The 21494-nt window shown below is 40.4% G+C and overlaps 2 long non-coding RNA genes across 2 annotated transcripts; both read left to right on the plus strand.

Annotated features, from left to right (window-relative positions):
• Positions 1–15808: 15808 nt before the first annotated feature.
• LOC139561672 (uncharacterized) lies at positions 15809–19977 on the plus strand. Its single transcript, XR_011672184.1, has 3 exons — positions 15809–15959; positions 19609–19784; positions 19948–19977. It is a non-coding gene; the product is annotated as an uncharacterized lncRNA (long non-coding RNA).
• Positions 19978–20083: 106 nt separating this feature from the next.
• Positions 20084–20866, plus strand: LOC139561671 (uncharacterized). Its single transcript, XR_011672183.1, has 2 exons — positions 20084–20332; positions 20427–20866. It is a non-coding gene; the product is annotated as an uncharacterized lncRNA (long non-coding RNA).
• The last annotated feature ends 628 nt before the right edge of the window (positions 20867–21494 follow it).

Here is a 21494-nt window from a genome sequence, read left to right on the forward strand (position 1 = left end):
TTCGATATTTTGAACATTGAGATATTAAATAAATGATAAGCATAGAATCAAAGGAGAAAGTTAAGGGTTCTCTGTAGAGAGCCAGAATGCTTTGGAATGTGTTTGATGGAGGAGAGGAGAGCGACGTGTTGATATAGGGAAGACAGATGGATATCTATGGATTAGGTGAATGAGGGGTTGAGATCAGGAAATGAGGGGTGAGGTCAGTTCCCCTTAAGGGAGTAATAAAGGTTTGTCATTCTGTTACCCTTTTAACTCTTTTCCTGTTAAACAATAAGAAGGATTGGAGAGAAGGAGGAGTGTCTTAAGTGGTATATATATATCTGAGTGGGACAATGTTGAGTTGTCTGATTACATCTGTACAGAACCTTTGGGAAGAATTAAAACTTGGTTAAAGCTTCTCTAGTGTCCGTGAGTTATTTACTCTGAAAAATAAGAACCTAACATTACAAAACCATAACATTAAGTTTTTGTGAAATTCCATTCAGTGACATTAAACTCAGTAAACACTATCATATATCAATGGCACAAATTCAAAATCATTCAAACTGATGTTCAGTTTACAGTTCATACTGTTATAATCACACAGATGATTCAGTCTGTTCGATGACATCATCAGATCGTATCTGGTCTTGAGGAGATTTAACTGTTGAACACAAACCTACAGGGAGAAAACAGATGGAGAGTAGCATTAGAGTTTAACTGTTCAAACTGCTCTTTCAACTGTAATCCATCAGAAGTAATGAAAAGGTTATTTTGCATTTTTGTGAGGAAAAGCTTCCATAAAAACATATACCAGAAATAGCTGCCCCTGGGCACTTTGTCTATTTACATTTGAAATGAACCATTTCATTCCACATTAGTCTAACAGTGATATAAAAGCACGCCATAAAGAAGGAGAATGTAAAGCTGCATAAGCTGCTTGTAGAGACACTGAAAGAAAGTTCTCACCTCGAGCCCTGCAGCATTTCACCATCAGCACGATGGACACCAGTAGAAAGGGAGACACCACCAGTAGACCACACAGCAGCCTGGTCAGAGAGATGGAGACAACAGAACCTGGAGGGACTAGAAAAACACATGTTTAACCATCTAACACTTGAACACACACACACAGCTCTTCTCACCTCTCACAGAAAAACAGAGAGAACTGACTAAATTACATTGACAGACTGAGAACAGGAATTTAGCTAGAAGACCAAAACTATACAATTTTATTGAATCTAAAAATATATTTGGTAAAAAACTACACAATGTATATAATGTGTGATGTTTCTCAGGCTCATGCAACAACCGAATTAGAAGCTGCAGTGACCATCAACTCCATTCCTCTGTAACACAGTGTAACCAAACAAAGTCCTCATCTGATGCCATATGTATTGTGCATGGTTGACATACTTCATATTCTATAGATTAAACAATTTATCGTCAATAAAGGAAATGTGTTCCATTCTGAACTGCTGGTAAGTGACTGAAGTTCAAGGAGAGGGGGTACAAAAATTATCAGATTAATATTGCCATTGAGAAAATTCAAAACAAAACAAGACATGACCTTTTTCAAGGGCAGTCTCGCAAAAAGACGCATTCTTGCATTCTAACTACCCGCTATTCAAAGCGCTCTGAACAAATTAAGGGAATCGTTCACAAACATTGGCACATTCTAAAATCCGATGATAGTCTCGGTAATGTGTTTTCGGACCTTCCCTTGGTCGTATTTTAGCGGGGCAGAAATCTCAGAGACCAATTGGTACACTCTGATTTACCACCCCAAGATATTCCTGAACAACGTCTATTTGCGCCCCTACTAGATGGAAATTACAAGTGTAATGGCTGTGCTCAATGCAATGGCACCTATAAATGCAGATCCTTCAAACACCCACAAACAGGGAAATCGGTCCCAATCAAAGGTGTTATTACGTGCTCCACTAAGGCAGTTATTTATCTTATAACTTGTCCTTGTGGTAAAAATTATGTGGATAAAACAAAGCGCGAATTAAAAGTACATATCTCAGAGCATCGTAGCACCATTAGGTGCAAAAACTTGACTTACCCAGTTGTGGCCCACTTTTTGGAGGCAGGCCACTCGATTTCGTCTCTGCGTTATATTGGCATCGAACATGTCACCCTCCCTAGGAGAGGGGGTGACCTCGATAATTTATTGTTAAAACGAGAGGCTGCCTGGATCTTTAACTTAAAGACCCTTGCTCCCTTCGGTCTCAACTTTGATCTGAAGCCATTCTTGTGATTATTGTGACTTTGCCATTGTAATTGTTTGTAAGCTTGTGTAGTCTAAAATGAATCTATGATCGTATGCTATCCATTTGTTTTTTGTATGCTGCTCTTTGTATGCCATTTTAATATTTGAGAATTAACCAATAATATTAGGCCACTCTTGGCCATGATTACAGACACCTGTGTGTCTTTTGACACTATATAAACGAGTCATACCACAGTGTTTGTGATTATACCCTGATGAAGACAGCTTGGCTGTCGAAACGTTGGTAATTAAATTTTTGCATCTGAGCTCCTAGAGTGTGCGGCTCTCCTTTATTTTTAAGTGACTGAAGACACCAGCGTTTCATCTGGACCGGACCCCTACAGTTCTTTGTCAGAATTAGAAAGCTACAGATCCTTAAAGAGAAACAGAAAAAATGTGCATCTGATGTCATGTTCTTCTTGACTCACCTTCCTCTTTCTGTAAAAGGAGAAGACACAGCAACACTGTGGTCTTATTGTTGGTGGAAGAGAGAACTAACAAAACTAAAGTAATGATCTGAGGAAAGAGCATTGATGATAAAATTATATTTGTGCAAAAGGGAACATTGCATTGACCATACCCGGTCATGTTTATATTTTCAGTAGGATCTTTAACGTCACTACGAGAGGTGGAGAGGTGTCAAAGGGTTGACTTCATGGTTTAGGAGCTATTTAGAAGTTAGCTGTGTGTGAAGATTCTTGCGTTACAAGGCAAGTCTGTCAACTGTTCAGAGGAATAACACAGGAAATGAGTTATCAGACTGCAGTGGGGGCTCCTCAGAGGAGGAAGGGAAGGACAATCCTCCTCAGTTAATTTAATACAAATACATATTTTAAAACATTTAAAAAGTGATCATTTTTAGATAAAACTATATTAAATATATTCATGTCACCAATTTTTTTTTTTAAACACATTGTTTTGCAATGAAGTTTTACAGCAGCCTCAACAGCACTCTGTAGGTAGCACCATGATGTAGCCATAGGACAGCAAGCTTCCGTCGTCTTCTGGGTACATTGACTTCAATACAAAACCTAGGAGGCTCATGGTTCTCACCCCATTCCATAGACTTACAAAGTAATTACGACAACTTCTGGAGGATGTTCTCCAACCTATCAGAGTCCTTGCAACATGAACTGACATGTTGTCCACCCAATCAAAGGATCAGACAATTAATCTAGTACTTAAAGCGTAAGCTACAGCTAGCTAGCACTGCAGTGCATAACAAAGAGAGAGAAAGACAATAGTTGAACAGTTTTGAACTAATTCATTTCTTCCAAAATTAAGGAGAAGCAAGAGCGAGAGAGAGACATTTAGTTGTTTTTTTTAAATCACGTTTAGTTTCACTGACTTAGGGAGCAAATGCAGCTAGGTAGTTTTGCCTATTCAAACACCCTGCTCAAACATAGGGATGATATGTTAGCTAGCTGGCTATGACTATCCAACACAACACTGGAACTCTTCCAAGTCAAGATACGCTTTTGGTTTTACAAATGTTTTGCCACCGGGGCCTGCTGGTGTAATCAATAAACTGCTTACTGACTGTACTCTGTAACGTTACTGCATGATTGAAGCAGGTTTACTGACGCTTTAGTTCTATTAGCTATGTTGACTATGACGTTTAGCTAATATGGTTACAACGATGTAGGATGTGTGTAGCGGTTATGACATGGTTTGGCTTGTAAAGTTTTTTTTGCCTCGTCACATACAGCTGATGTGTTGTGCATTGAAGTCCACAAGCGAAGAGAAAAGGTGAGAGGAGGAGAGCGCATAGATGCAAGAAGGAATACAAGGTGGCTGCTTTGAAAGTGACCCATGTTTGCACATGATCAGGGGTGTATTCATTCCGCCGATTCTGTTGAAAAACGTTTCTTAAACGGGAGCATACGGGGATAAACATACCTGAATTCGTCCAATAGAAACTCTTGATTGCAACTGTTGAATTAATGATCACACCCTAGATCAACAAGATTCAGGCAAGAGTGTGTCTCAAATTTGTCATAGACTAGCAACCTCATGATGTAAAATGTTTTGTATTATGTAGTAGCCTAAACCTATCGTTGTTATATTGACCTGGGTGAATGGAATATGAATGACAGTCATCCAATATGCTGTAATAGAAATAAGGCCATGCTCATAAGGAAAGAAATCGTCCTCCCTCATCTTAAACGGCTCAGACCGCCACTGTCAGTGATAGATTAAATGTAAAGGAGAAATGAATATGACAAGTTAACTACAGTATACTGTATGCTAAAATAACATTGACATCCATCTCTCTGATAAACACAGAAAGCCCCACACTGTCACGACTTCCGTCGAAGTCGGCCCCTCTCCTTGTTCGGGTGGTGTTCGGCGGTCGACGTCACCGGCTTCCTAGTCACCACCGATCCATGTTTCATTTTAGTTTTGTTTTGTCTGTATTACACACACCTGGTTTCAATTCCCATATCATGTTCCTTATTTAATAGGCTTTGTCGTGCCCTCTTCACGACTGTCTTGATGTGTTTGGACCATTCTAGTTTGTTGGTGATGTGGATACAAAATGTTCTCTTCAAAAGATTGTCACACTCATGCCATACCTTGAATGCTCCAACTAGCACATGTTGCTTGTAAGTGTGCCACTCTTGCAGCACAGCAGCCTCTGACTCTTGCAAGAACTGCCTGGAGAGTCCGGTCCGGTTAAAGGTGTTTATCCTCTCACTCGAGAACGCAGCTTTAGGTCCCAACACACTGAAGGCCCCCAGAATCTCCAGGTGTTGGACCCTCCGGTCTAGGCTGTCCTGGAGGCCAACAAGATATGTATCCATGACCTAATTACAGCACAAAACAGAAAATAAGTGATGAATAGCTGTTTGTTTTTAATTTATCCAACACACATGATGTAACATTGGTTTCATCACAGCATTTGAAAACGAATGTGTTTACCTCCTCTCTGAACCCAGCCCAGAACTGGCCTTACTCCTCTCTCCTCTCCTCTCCTTTTATCTACATACCTTTCTTCTCCTTCTTCTTTCTGCTCTCCTCTCTCCTTTTCTCCTTCCATCTCCCTTCCTGGCTCTCTCCTTCTCTCTGTTCCATTCTGCTCTCCTCTCTGTTTTTCTACTTCCATCTTCCCTCCTGGCTCTCTCCCCTCCTCTAGTCCATTCTGTCCCTCATACATCTCTACCTCACTCCTGGGATTCTGCCTATTCTCTGTCTAGTAAAGTAAGCCATACACTTGTTATACAATCGGTAACTTAAGCTTTTAAAGAGTTAGCTAACTAAAGCAAGTTTCAATTAATGCAGGTTGATTTGACGTTAGCTAGTTAAGCTAATGTTACCTGACACTCTTGTAGACTGCTCCCCCCTTCTCTTTCGCTGCTGTTGCTGGAAATATTTAATTAAACTCATCTGAGAAAAATCTAATCAAATTGAAGACAGATAAATGTAGCTATCTGTCTTGCACTTGATACAGTTCCAAATGAACCAGCTAGCTAACTTGTAGACTAGTAATGTTAGCTTACCATGTTTCTATCATCAACATACTTGACTACATTGGATAGCTAATTGCCATTACAATTGTTTCAGCAATATTACAGATCTAAATTATGTTAGTATTGGTTTTAGGTTATATCTAGCTTTTGTAGTTAACTAGTTGACTAGCGAACCTTAGTCAAACAAGCAAGCTAACATACCTTTCCTGCAGTTTCTCACGCAGGAGCACTCTGAGGTGATTTAAGTCAATTGTGTTTTGTGCTGCAAAGCGTCTGTATCGAGCACTGGTCACTGGCACGCTATGTTTCTTGAGTTGCAGGCTGCCTGCCACAGCTCACAGAGCTAAATAACCTTCAGAACTGTGTTGAACCCAGACAGATGATCTATTTACCAAGAAAAGAGAATGTGCTTTACATAACTTTATTAAAACTATTTTTGGTAGAAAGAGGATGTTTCTTTTGGTGTGGCGGCAATAATTCTGCCGTGGTGCAGCGCCAATGCTGTGCTTCTGAGAAAGGATGGTTCCTCTCTTCCACATCCACTCCCCGCTGATGGTCTTGTAGTAAAGGCGTGTAGTAAAGGACATGCGATAGAGATAAGCTTGAGGAACAGATATAACTGTATTGTTTCAATTTCTCTTTGCTTCTGAGTAACCTGGTCACACGGCATAAGACAAAGAGCCTCTGAGAAGTGACCACAGTTCTTCAGCCCATCCTGTTCTTTTACTATCTTCCAAGGGCCCAGCTGTGGGGCAATGGAAGAGAACAGAGGCTGGCTTGGTAGAGAAAGGAGTAACAAAATTAACGTTATCACTTGTTTGTGTGCTATAAGCTCACGCACCCAATACACCTGGCCACAAGAAGAAAACAAGATCGCTTATATTGCCCTGATCTGCTGGAGAGGGGTGGAACCAACCATGACTAAGCAGTTCTTATCACGTTTCAGGGAAGACCCAGATGCAGACAGTGTCGAAGTAACACAAGTTTATTATTAGAACAGGGGGCAGGCAAAACGACAGGTCAAGGGCCGGCAGAGGTCAGTAATCCAGGACAGAGTCCAAAAGGTACAGAACGGCAGGCAGTCTCCGGGTCAGGGCAGACAGCGGTCAATAATCCAGGGTAGTGTGACAAGGTACAGAACGGCAGGAAGGCTCAGGGTCAGGGCAGGCAGAATGGTCAAAATCGGGAAAACTGGAAAATAGGAACTTTAGAAAAGACAGGTGCAAAGGGAAACCACTGGTAGGCTTGACGAACAAAACAAACTGGCAACAGACAAACAGATAACACAGGTATAAATACACTGGGGATAATGGGGAAGATAGACGGCAACTAGAGGGGGTGGAGACAATCACAAAGACTGGTAAAACAGATCAGGGTGTGACAGTTCTTGGGTTTTTATATAAACCCCTTGCGTCTCTGTATTATTCGAGTTCTCACTCTATTCACTCTGTGAGCATGTAGTGACCTGCTCCCTTATTAACACTTTTTTGGTTACTACATGAATCCATATGTGTTATTTCATTGTTGTGATGTCTTCACTATTATAATGTAGAAAATAGTAAAAATAAAGAAAACCCTGGAATGAGTATTTGTGTCCAAACTTTTGACTGGTACTGTATACATATACAGTATTTAGTACTGGACTGATATGCATGCCACTTTCACCTGTAGCTTTCCGGGAGACTAGACGCTTTGTTACGTATTGCTTCCTTTCACAGGTCGGAGTGCGAATTACACATTCGGGACACAGAAAAAAGGCGAGAGGGGAAGCGGAGACGTTCTTATTATACTCCAGTGACCAGTGCTAGCTACCACAATCAAAACCAAAAACTATTGCCACGCAACAAGAAGTTCTAGAATCAACAGTTCTAGAATGTTTGTCAAAAAAGGTAAAGAACTTGTGTAGTCTGTGAGGACCAGATCTCTATTAACCAGGGGGTGTAGTGTGGTAGGTAGCATCATGTATCATAGCACCCCCTTCAGCCTGGAGGGTTACACAGGAACTTCTGTTGTTTCCTTGTATGAATGCAGTTGGTCTATAATTCATGTTCATAGTACAATGTTAACAAAAACTCAGACATAAACAAATTATTTAATATAAGATTCAAAATGTAAACATTTTTTATTACATCAATTGACTTGGACTTAGATGGACATTAGCAGTAGGACTTTAGAATGTTGATAAAAGTAAAGTAACAATATGATAATAAAGATACTACGAAAATAATATCATATACATTATATAATCACCTCATTCATCATTCTTAACAATAAAACTCTCATAAAAATACTGTATTGCTATCTTAACATATCTTGTGAGAAGTGTATTGCATCAGATGGCTCATAGGAGGGAAAGTGATAAATATATATGCATAAAGTCTTCAATTACCACTCCAGGTGGGTATGGAGGTCTGCCTGGGGGCAACACCAGCAGAGCAGGCTTTGTATGGTGAGCTGGTCTTCATGCACTCAGATTTGAGCTTAAGGCACACAAAACAGAACTCTTTCTTGCAACGCGGGCAGAGTAAATTCTTACAAGCGGTCTTGTCATGCTCCAATAGTGCACCACAGGTAGGACAGGCACGCATGGAGGGGCAGGCAGTGACCCCATGTACCTGGGGCAAGGCGACAGTTAGACAGTTCTGCAGCAGATGCAGCCTCTGGTCAGAGTGTGGCCCCGGACCTTTTAACTGCTTCAGGCTTTTAAACAATTTGGACCGTGACTGTGGGATGGCCACGTAACCAAAGGACATCTCTGCCCTCAAGGTTTCAGGGATATCATCCAGAGCTGAGACACAACAACAATGAAAACAGTGATAAAAAGGTATCCTTGGGACAAGTGGTGCATGAGAATGTACAAATGCCACGGGAACAGAACAGGACAAACCTACATAAATGGAATCCAGTTTCAATGAATGCTGCCAAATTATTTACAACACAGAGACCAACCATATACAGTATGTGATTATGTTTCTTTCAACATTCCATTTCAGATGATTAATTACATTTCATTACATTTTAATTAGAAAAGAATAGACATGACAAGTAGATATGTTCCTAATGCCTTTACATGAGGTACTTTCAAAATACAATCTACACTGTCTGGCTACAGTTGACTATACAGTTCATACATTTTTCAAAGCATTGCCTTTTATTCATGAGAGAGGCATAAAGAAACCTTACTAATGTCATCCTGTCTGTTGACAAACTTGAGTGTCCTGTCACCGGGGTCAAAGCTCTTCTCGTCCTCCATTGTGTTGGTCCTTGTTTTTGTCTCTTTGTCTCTCTCTCAGTTACTGCCTCATACACACAGGACGGACTATGAGTTCTGACTAAGGGAGGCAGGCTTGCTTTCACGGAAAGTCCCTTGGCTTTGTTTGTCAACATCAGTACATTTGACTTTCGCTTTCTAGCATTTACAAGAAGTCCAAACTTCACTGAACCTCCTCTGCTTTCCTGTACCCGGGCACTGGAATTCCCTCCCCATGTCAGCACACAGGCACACCCTTATGTACCTTTACACACTTACAGGCACAGCTGACTGTGGTACCAGGATCTGGGATCCCAGGGGAATATCAGAAAACATTGCTTTGGCAATTATTCAGATAATGGAGCAGATGAATGACAGCCTGCATGGTTACCAGTCTGGTTAGCTATCATTCCCATCCTTGACACTCCTGTTGTGCTCTTTGGCATATGACACAGAGTACAAGGAGTGGAATGTGTTAGCTAAACAGGCTGGTTCCCAGGCTAGATGAATGACAATCAAACACTGATATTTCTGCTATTTGTCTGGTTGTAAAATGTAAAATGGTTGACATTTTTTGTAGAAAAGTTTGGTGCTTTCAAACAGTGGTACAAGAAATATCTTGAACTTAAATATTTCATTATCAAGCATTGTTCCCAAAACATCTCTCAGCCTGGCTTATAGACCATATATAGAAAAGTATGTGGATTAGTGGATTCGGCTATTTCAGCCACACCCAATGCTGACAGGTGTATAGAATTGCGCACACAGCCATGCAATCTCCATAGACAAGCATTTCGCTACACCCGCAATAACATCTGCTGAATATGTGTATGTGATCAATAAAATGTTATTTGATTTAGACAAATATTGGCAGTAGAATGGCCTTACTGAAGAGCTCAGTGACTTTCAACGTGGCACTGTCGTACGATTTCACCTTTCCAACAAGTCAGTTCGTCAAATTTCTACCCTGCTCGCGCTGCCCCAGTCAACTGTAAGTGCTTCTATTGTGAAGTGGAAACGTCTAGGAGCAACAACGGCTCTGCCGCGAAATGGTAGGCCATACAAGCTATAAAAGAACATGAGCTGGCGCACACCCAGAAAAATTATTTTGTGTGGGTTGGTGCTGACTAATGGCGAATAAACTTTTTTTTAAAAGAGAGTCGTACACTCCATATATAAACTTCCAGTAATTTATTTGGTAAATCACCAACGTTTCGGCATCACTGTGCCTTCTTCAGGGTAATAGCATGAATACTTGAACCAGGTTATGTAGACAAACAGTGCAATTAGTGCAACCAATGACAATAGTGAGGAGTGTGTCATAATGATTAAGTTAAGTAGAATGAATTGAGTGAAACTGTTCAAAAACAATAGTTTATGGCATATTAAATATATTAGGCTATTGTTATCATATGCAAACATAATTCAATATTGTACATAATATTAGCATCAACATACATTATTGTTTAATTCAATTTCACATATTTAATTGCTTCCTAATTAATTTATATTTGTTACATGTAGTATTTTGGTTCAACCTTAATGCATAATAAGCATCATCAACAGGGGGAACATTTTAGGTGTATGCTAATAAGCTGTATAAAGAATATATCAATTTATAAGACTTCATAAAAGAGAGAATTGTTCATAAGAAGGGCCTGAGATCAAAGTAATATTCAAACCACTAGGGGTCAATGTTTTTAGATGGGATATCCAGTAAGCCTCCCTTTGTAGTAGTATGATCTCGATGTTACCTCCTCTGCTTGGTAGAGCAACATGCTCAATGCCTGTGTATTTGAGGGAGGAGATTAGATGGTTAGCGTCAACAAAGTGACCTGCTACTGGATAGTCAGTGTTCTTACACCTGATTGAGCTGCGGGGTTCAGCTATGCGTTGTTTTAATTGTATTTTCGTTTGTCCTACATAGGCTTTTCCACATGAACAGGTGATGAGATAGATTACTCCCTTGGTCTTGCATGAGATGATACCCTTAAAAAGGGATTGTTTGACCTGTATGTGAGTGTCTGAAGAAGGATGTTTTTATAGCATGAGCCACATTTGTAGTTCTCATTTAGAATCAAATCAAATTTATTTATATAGCCCTTCGTACATCAGCTAATATCTCAAAGTGCTGTACAGAAACCCAGCCTAAAACCCCAAACAGCAAGCAATGCAGGTGTAGAAGCACGGTGGCTAGGAAAAGCTCCCTAGAAAGGAAAAAACCTAGGAAGAAACCTAGAGAGGAACCAGGCTATGAGGGGTGGCCAGTCCTCTTCTGGCTGTGCCGGGTGGAGACTATAACAGAACATGGCCAAGATGTTCAAATGTTCATAAATGACCAGCATGGTCAAATAATAATAATCACAGTAATTATCGAGGGTGTAGCAAGTCAGCACCTCAGGAGTAAATGTCAGTTGGCTTTTCATAGCCGATCATTAAGAGTATTTCTACCGCTCCTGCGGTCTCTAGAGAGTTGAAAACAGCAGGTCTGGGACAGGTAGCACGTCTGGTGGACAGGTCAGGGTTCCATAGCCGCAGGCAGAACAGTTGAAACTGGAACAGCAGCAAGGCCAGGTGGACTGGGGACAGAAAGGAGTCATCATGCCAGGTAGTCCTGACGCATGGTCCTAGGGCTCAGGTCCTCCGAGAGAGAGAAAGAAAGAGAGAAGGAGAGAATTAAAGAGAGCATACTTAAATTCACACAGGACACCGGATAAGACAGGAGAAGTACTCCAGATATAACAGACTGACCCTAGCCCCCCGACACATAAACTACTGCAGCATGAATACTGGAGGCTGAGACAGGAGGGGTCAGGAGACACTGTGGCCCCATCCGATGATACCCCCGGACAGGGCCAAACAGGCAGGATATAACCCCACCCACTTTGCCAAAGCACAGCCCCCACACCACTAGAGGGATATCTTCAACCACCAACTTACAATCCTGAGACAAGGCCGAGTATAGCCCACAAAGATCTTCGCCACGGCACAACCCAAGGGGGGGCGCCAACCCAAACAGGAAGATCACGTCAGCGACTCAACCCACTCAAGTGACGCACCCCTCCTAGGGACGGCATGGAAGGGCACCAGCAAGCCAGTGACTCAGCCCCTGTAATAGGGTTAGAGGCAGAGAATCCCAGTGGAGAGAGGGGAACCGGCCAGGCAGAGACAGCAAGGGCGGTTCGTTGCTCCAGAGCCTTTCCGTTCACCTTCACACTCCTGGGCCAGACTACACTCAATCATACCACAGGTATGACAAAGCTTTTCTTTTTACTGCTCTAATTACGTTGATAACCAGTTTATAATAGCAATAAGGCACCACAAGGGTTTGTGGTATATGGCCAATATACCACGGCTAAGGGCTGTATCCAGGTCCTTAGCTGTGGTATATTGGCCATATACCACACCCCATTGGGCCATATTGCTTAAATAGACACCGGCTGCAATGCGGTTTTAACCAATCAGCACTCAGGATTAGACCCACCCATTGTATAATGCTTAATTATACATTATACTGATTGTAATGCGATGCTACTGGCGGCAGAGAAGTCAGGCGCAGGAAAGTAGAAACTGATTTACAACGGTTGTGTTTAATAACCATAAACCACCATCAACAGAACTATACAATAAATGGGTCAAACAAAACCTGGTAAAATACCAGCATACCGTGCACAAGCACTACAACAAACAATTATGGACAAGGACATGGGGGGGGAACAGAGGGTTAAATACACAACATGTAATTGATGGAATTGGAACCAGGTGTGATGGAAGACAAGACAAAACCAATGGAAAATGAAAAGTGGATCAGCGATGGCTAGAAGGTCGGTGATTTCGACCACCAAACGCCGCCCGAACAAGGAGAGGGACCAACTTCAGCGGAAGTCGTGACACTGATAATGATTTGACCATAAACTAGCAGTGGGTAGCTATTAATTTAGTTTATTTGCACAAATAGAAAGACAATTTGTAACGAGCTATTTAAACAAACCAAACTTATTTCAAGGTAAAGAGCAATCTAACTTTATGTTGTGGATGAACTGTCCATGAGATGGTTTTAAGTCACAGTGTTACGATCTTCGTTGGGAGAAAGAGAGGAGGACCAAAGCGCAGCGTGGTAAGTGTTCATGATGAATCTTTAATAGAACAAACTGAACACTGAGATACAAAACAATAAAGTGAACTACTGAAAACCGAAACAGTTCCGTGTGGAACACACAGACACAGAAGACAACCACCCACAAAACACAACAGAAAACAGGCTACCTAAATATGGTTCCCAATCAGAGACAATGACTAACACCTGCCTCTGATTGAGAACCATATCAGGCCAAACGAAAAACCCAACATAGAAACACAAAACATAGATAACCCACCCAACTCACGCCCTGACCATACTAAAACAAAGAAAATACAAAAGAACTAAGGTCAGAACGTGACACACAGACTGATGGATCAACACGTGTTGAGGTGAGGAGGGGGATTATTTAACTTCTCTGGGATATGTGGGACGCTAACGTCCCACTTGGCCAAAAGCCAGTAAAAATGCAGAGCGCCACATTCAAATAAATTACTATAACAATCAAACTTTCATGAAATCACACATGAAAGACACCAAATTAAAGCTACACTTGTTGTGAATCCAGCCAACATGTCTGATTTCAAAAAAGGATTTACGGCGAAAGCACACCAAACAATTATGTTAGGTCAGTACATATCCACAGAAAAACACAGCCATTTTTCCAGCCAAAGAGAGGAGTAACAAGAAGCAGAAATAGAGATAACATTAATCACTAACCTTTGATGATCTTCATCAGATGACACTCATAGGACTTCATGTTACACAATACATGTATGTTTTGTTCGGTAAAGTTCATATTTATATCCATAAATCTGAGTTTAGGCGGGACGCTACTGTCTCACTTGGCCAAAAGCCAGAGAAAATGCAGAGCGCCATATTTAAATAAATTACTATAAAAATCAAACTTTCATTAAATCACACATGAAAGATACCAAATTAAAGCTACACTGTTTGTGAATCCAGCCAACATGTCAGAATTCAAATAGGCTTTTTGGCGAAAGCAAACAATGCTGTTATCTGAGGATAGCACCATAGTAAACAAAGATAGATAAGCATATTTCAACCCTGCAGGAGTGAAACAAAACGCAGAAATAAAAATATAATTCATGCCTTACCTTTGACGAGCTTCTGTTGTTGGCACTCCAATATGTCCCATAAACATCACAAATGGTCCTTTTGTTCGATTAATTCTGTCGATATATATCCAAAATGTCCATTTATTTGGCGCGTTTGATCCAGAAAAACACTGGTTCCAACTCGTGAAACGTGACTACAAAATATTTCAAAAGTTACCTGTAACCTTTGCCAAAACATTTCAAACTACTTTTGTAATACAACTTTAGGTATTTTTTTACGTGAATAATCGATAAAATTGAAGACGGGATGATCTGTGTTCAATACAGGATTAAAACAATCTGTAGCTAGCTTTCTGGTCATGCACCTCTAACAAACAGTACACAACAAGTGACCCTGATTCAAAATGGCCGTACTTCTTCATTACACAAAGGAAAAACCCTCAACCAATTCCTAAAGACTGTTGACATCCAGTGGAAGCGGTAGGAACTGCAAGAAGGTCAATTAGAAATCTGTATTCCCAATGAAATCCATTGAAAAGAGTGACCTAAAAAAAAAAAAAAATCTGAATGGTTTGTCCTCTGGGTTTTGCCTGCTAAATAAGTTCTGTTATACTCACAGACATGATGCAAACAGTTTTAGAAACTTCCGAGTGTTTTCTATCAAAATCTACTAATAATATGCATTATCTTCTGGGGATGAGTAGCTGGCAGTTGAATTTGGGTATGCTTTTCATCCAAAAGTGAAAATGCTGCCCCCTATCCTAGAGAAGTTTTAAGACCTGTGGATTTATAAAGATTCATCACAAATCACGAGTGGTAATGAAGAGTATGATCCACAAGGTAGGATGGCGATGCCACTGGACCCTTATCAAATGAGACGGGAAAGTAAAAGCATTTGGCTGTCCTTACAGGTACATAAACATCAACAAAGACAGTTCAGTAGCTCACAGCCACACTTAGTGATAAGGGGAAGATCTACCAGGTCACAGTGATTGGACTGAGAGGTGAGAAAATGATGATTGATGTGAGCAATACAGAAGAACATTTGCACAATATGACAGTACTGCAGCTGAATCTCAAAATTGCTGAGAATGTATCCGAGAGCTCAGAGAGCTCATCCCCAAGACACATAAAACTACCAGATTCAATCTGTCATTCAGCTGGTGATGAAGCAACTGGCCTTGGGGATGGAGAGACTGAAGAATGGGCAGAATGAAACCACCTGCTGCTTCCACTACCTAGCCTACCGTGTCTGGATGTCTGATGATTGCCAATGTATATTTCTGATATAGACCTACTGCCAAAGGTTGAGTTCTGATCCCACAACCAAATTATGAAAATCTAATGTTTTTATGTAATTCTCAAAATAAAAAATGGGGTATTTACTGTATTAGACTACAAGGCAGATTATAATCTCATTTTCTGTCATTTTATTTTTCATACATTTTATCAAGACTATTGCCTTCATCTGAGCTATCTATATGTCAGACATTTCTCAGCAATACATTCGCTACATGCTCTATAATATCAAATTTGTTGACCTTTTATGTGACACAAATGTTGTCCTTCATTAAAAAGGCGTGTTTGTGTGAGAGAGAGGGGATATATATACATTATTAATAACAACAATATTTTCTTTTAAAAAGTTCGTATGGAAAACGCACATCTGGGTCCTCCATTTAGATTGCAAGTGAGGTAAAGTGAATCTAAATCGAAAGTGAATTTTTGAAAAGCCATGTGCGGCAGTTTGTTCTCTTTCTCAAAGCTGGGTCTGTTGAGTGATCTGCCATTGCGCTGAAAAATCGGTGAAGTCCGTAAATTGATGGTAGGCCTTTCGGTTGTTTTGTTCAGTGTTATTACAGTGGTCAAATTTTGCCTACATGAAACAGTAATGAGGTAATCATGTATATATCATGTATATACGTATTGTAAGGCGCCTGCTGTCCGGTTCCACGCTGTATTTCAGCTCTGCTGTAGACTATTCATAATTCGTTAATGTAGGCTATTCATTCATGCATGCGCATTTTTGTTGATATTCTTCAAATCTTGACGACTGACTCTGGGTTATCGAAATAGTTCTGGACAATAATTTCAGGCGTACATAAAATAAAAGCATTGAAAGTAGCCTAGCCCAGATACACAACGACATTCTCATGGTTAAGGTATGGTATGTGGATGAAGGTCATACTTAGGCATATAAACTATAAAGGGAAATAAACATATAAACTATAAAGGGAAATAAACAATCTTCTACCCGGTAACTGGCACCCCGGGGGTTTCACACAAGTGTGTTAGAATCCATTTAAAAAGTTTTATTTAGAAATTCTTTAGTAAGTAATACTTAAAAGCTAAGTCTAGTTTTAATAAAATATGGGGGGGATGGTGTTGCACATGTCACCATTAATATCCGCACTATGGGGAGATTTGATGTAAAGTCCATATGTTTTAACTCCCCTGCATACGAATTTTCTTTGTTCTTTGTTTGTTGATCCTTTTCCATACAATCCATTATACAATTGTACAATTTCACTAAATATGGTTTGAATAATGCAAGATTTTAAATCCCAGCAGTCTTCATAATTACATTCAGGAGCAAAAGTTTTTCAACAGCTGTTTTTAATTGATAAAAACATGATTTATTGGAATATAATATTGGAATGGAAAATAAATAACAACATTAAATAGCATTGGAATATAACATTTAATAACAATAACTTAACTAATTAACTCAGTGTAACATTGACGTGGGAACTCTCTTATGCTCTGCTATTGCACGATTCTAATTTGTACCTGTAGGTCACAAATAAAGCTATCCCCAGTCAAATTGGAGTACAACTCATGAGCCCACCTCCTGCACTGCTCACACCAAACCAGTCCCCACCTGTTACTGAAAACAGGGGGAGAGATGCCAATTGAAAAGCTCTCTCTTAAAAACGTAGATAGCTATCTAACTACATGACAATAAATGCTGTGTAAAATAGCTAAACGGCTATAAACTGCTTTGCTTTATCTTGGCCAGGTCGCAATTGTAAATGAGAACTAGTTCTCAACTTGCCTACCTGGTTAAATAAAGGTGAAATAAATAAAAAATTAAATAAAATAGTGGAAACATTTACAACTGACATTTAAGTTACGTTATCTTTTTTAATGTATTTTACCTCAGACAATCTGGTAGTAAGGTTGCTAGCTAGTACTCCTAGCAGCTTATGCTAACTAGCTAGTGAAGTTGTTAGCTAGCAAGTTAGCATAAACTAGCGCTAACTGGCCCATAACACTCTCATCCAACATATTACTACTTTACTAAAACATTATCTACATTTTTCTCTCTAAAAAAATTGATTATTTCTCTTAAGGCTTCCTACTTGTTTATTAAACGGACAAATGTAGATCTAACTTCATTGGAATAGATCTACAACTTTTTCAAAATTGTTTTGTTGAAATATCTCCAAAAGTTGTGATGACACAGAGCAAATGTTTTGTTCAGGGGGGGTTCCCCCTGCTACCCTACAAATTCTAGGCATTGAGGCAGATTGCTTGTTCATCACAAAACCCTTTGATGTTGCCAACCACTTTAATAACTTTTTTGTTGACAATATTATCACACTTAGGCATGACATGCAAACTACAAATGCTGAGCCTTCATTTTCATGCATAATGAACCAAATAATTAAAGACAAGCACTGTAATTTTGAGTTCCACAAAGTGGGTGTGGAAGAGGTGAAAATTGTTGCTATCTATAGATAAGGACAAACCACCTGGTACCGACAACCTGGATGGTAAACTGCTGAGGTTGGTCGTGGAATACATTGTGACTCCTGTTTGCCACATCTTAAATTTAAGCCTAAAAGATGCTGTGTGCCCTCAGACATGTAGGGAGGCAAAGGTCATTCCACTACCCAAAAATAGCAGAGCACCCTTTAATGGTTCAAACAGCCGACCAATCAGCCTGTTACAAGTGCTTAGCAAACTTTTGGAAAAACATTTGTTCGATCAAATACAAAGTTATTTTACAGAAACAAATTAACAACAGACTTTCAGCATGCTTATAGGGAAGGGCACTCAACATGCTCGGCACTGAAAGAAATTGATAGTAGATTGTGGGAGCTGTTTTGTTAGATTTCAGTGCAGCTTTTGACGTCATTAATCATAACCTATTGCTGAAAAAAACATACGTGTTATGGATTTACATCGTGCTAAATAAAAAAATTACGCAGAAAACTTCATTTTTTGGGGCAAATCACTTGCTCAATGCTGAACCTCAATTAGATCTATTAAGCTCAGTCGACCAGACAGGTCCTACAGACCTTCGTTTTGTGGCACTACTGCCCAGCTGTTTGGTCATGTGCAGCAAAGACGGTAGGCTATGTGTGACGTTTTAAATGTTTGTAGTTCAGTCCTTGACTAATAATGTTCTGTATTATGTTGTGTTTCATGTGGACACCAAGAAGAGTATCTAATGCTTTTGCAGCGGCTAATGGGGATCCTAATACTGACTTAATAAACATCATATCGAACTAAACTTGGAGTCATGGGATGACGAGTTGTCGGGAAACCATGCAGTTTATGAGGCTACAGATGAAATAAGTTATGATGAACTTCACAGGGTGGTGAAAGTAGCAGGTGATGAGCTTGATGCTCCTTTCCAATAAATATCGAGGGTCTTATTCTTGTGACATGATTATCTATGCTCTGCTGCTGTTTGACCTATACAAATAATCTCTCTCTTTTGTCCATAATAATCTCATCATGTAGGCTATAGTATACCCACACTGTATCTGTGAGCTGTTGGCTAGAGTGCAAGTGCCAAATGTAGATAACAAAGTGGGACACTCACTATGTAGCCTTACGCAACATCAGTAGAATTTAACTTGTATTTTTTATTTGGTACATGGGAATTTAACAGCAAAAGGTATTTTTATGTGCACTATATCAGTATATCAGTATGCATAGCCTTTTATCCACAACAAGTAAATGTGATGGAAACACATCTGTTTTTATGCAAATCTTTGAATATTCAAATGGAAATCTGTCACCAGTTGGATGGAAACCTAGTTTTTGGCTACTCAGTGAGACTGCTTTAAAAATTAATTACTTTGATAAAACAATTAACATTTAATGGGACTCTACTCTTTAAAAGTCTAAACATTAGACCAAGAGGAAATTCCCTTTTGGGTTGAGGGTGACTGTTTTTCGCAGGCAGATCTACTTCCTCATGACAGAATGAGTCCAACTCCTCTTATCTGCACTGGCTTCTCTAATTTTGTATTGTTTACTTGGGTTACTACTAACACCTCTTATAGAATATTGTCTCTAATAGGCCTATATAGTCAACACCTACATACTAAGTTCCAGGAAACAAAATGAGCACTGGCACCATTTCATTGCACTTCAAGCACTGACCAAGATATAAATCATTATGTAACTAAACTGAAAGCATTTGGATTTCTCTTACATGTTAAAAACACCCGCTACAGAAGCTTGCAGGCATATTCAGCAAAATGGCGAAGATCTACCAGGTCATGGTGTGTGGAACCAGAGGGGAGAGACTGGCAATCGACGTGGGAAATGAGGCAGAGTGGAACTGTATGACAGTACTAAAGCTGAAAGAGAAAATTCTTAAAAAGCTACCGACGGTGAAGGGGTTAGGTAGGTAGGAAAATGTTTTTAGGTAGGAAAATGTTTGGTGGCAAGGTTTGAAACCATAAACCTGATGTGAGTGTTAACATGATGACAAAGACAACTAGTCATTACAATGATATTCATAACATGGAGATGTTTTTATGATGTTTGGTATTGTTCTCCTCTTTACGTAGATCTGCAGAGCCTGCAGCTGATATACACAAGCAAGACTCTGGAGGACTCACGTCTTCTCACCTACTATGGGATCCAGGACAAGTCTATAATTCACTCAGTGGTGCAGTTACCGGGGGGCGGAGAGCTTGACAAATAGGTAGAACATCCACTATGGCACATCTGCTCTGCCACGCCCTCTAGTGTTCATCTGGTGTCTCCTTGACCTGCAGCCACTCCCCAGTACACTCTCTCTCCCTCTCCCTCCCTCTCTCTCTCTGTGTGGTTGGAGACAGGTGTGCTGGAGTCAGAGCAAATCCCCACCAGCTGCAACCCGTTCCATAATCAAGACCTCTTCAAATACTCAGTCCTGCCACTTCCACTCTGCCAGATCGTAATCTTTATTCAGTCAGTCAATGTTCTAGCTATTTGTTATTATTTAAGATCTTGTATCCTGCTGTGCCTGTTTCCATGCCTAATGCTGTTTATCCTCTCACTGCAGTTTTGCCGCTCTGACTCTGGTTCCTGTCTCCTGTTCCACATCTCACCACCCTGCTACCCTATTCTGGATTCAGCTCACTACCACTCCCTTGGATTCCCCTCAGGACCTGTTTACCCTGTCCCAACCCAGCTCACTCCAACCTCAGCCTCCACATCTGGTTTCCTACAACCCATCCGAGCTTTCTCGGGCCTGCACTCCATCTCTCCCTGTGTTACAATAAATATCTTGGTTCATTCATCCCTGTTTCCTTGTCTGAGTCTGCTCTTGGGTTCCCCTGTGCTGCTCCGCCTAACAAACTAGACTACGGTCTTTACTTTTTCTCGTGTCTATTACCGATAAAGCATGTATCTGTTTTTGCTGTATTGTATGACAATAAATGTGAAATAATTGTTGTGCTTAAGTCATGTTAATGGACATCAATAAATTATTAATAAATGTCACATAAAGGTGCAGAGCGTTCATTTGGTTTCTTGGGGGCAGGAGAACTCCAGCTCTGCTAAAACCATTGACATTTTTTGGGGCTGTAATATGACAACGCAACCGTGCCCTCATACACACAGGACGGACTATGAGATATGACTAAGGGAGGCAGGCTTGCATTCCCTGGAAAGTCACTTGGCTTTGTTTGTCAACATCAGTACATTTGACTTCTCACTTTCTAGCATTTACAAGAAGTCCAACCTCTGGTTTCCTGTACCCTGGCACTGGAATTCCCTCCCCATATGTCAGAAAAGCTCCACATTCCAGTTCCATCTACAGACCTACCTCTTCGCCGACCCATAACCAAACCCCTTTGCCTACCCCTCCCAAATTCACACCAACCCAAGCACACGGGCACACCCTTAAGTTCCTTTACACACTTACAGGCACAGCTGACTGTGGTACCAGGATCTGGGATCCCAGGGGAATATCAGTAAACAGTGCTTTGGCAACAATTCAAGTAATTGAGCAGATGAATGATGGTGGTTAGCCTGCATGGTTACCAGTCTGTTTAGATATCATTCCCATCCTTGACACTCCTTGTCATGCTCTTAGGCATATGACCAGTGGTGGATTTAGGTATAGGCG

Source organism: Salvelinus alpinus, chromosome 31 (genome assembly GCF_045679555.1).
Source record: "Salvelinus alpinus chromosome 31, SLU_Salpinus.1, whole genome shotgun sequence".
NCBI classification, from domain to species: Eukaryota; Metazoa; Chordata; class Actinopteri; order Salmoniformes; family Salmonidae; genus Salvelinus; species Salvelinus alpinus.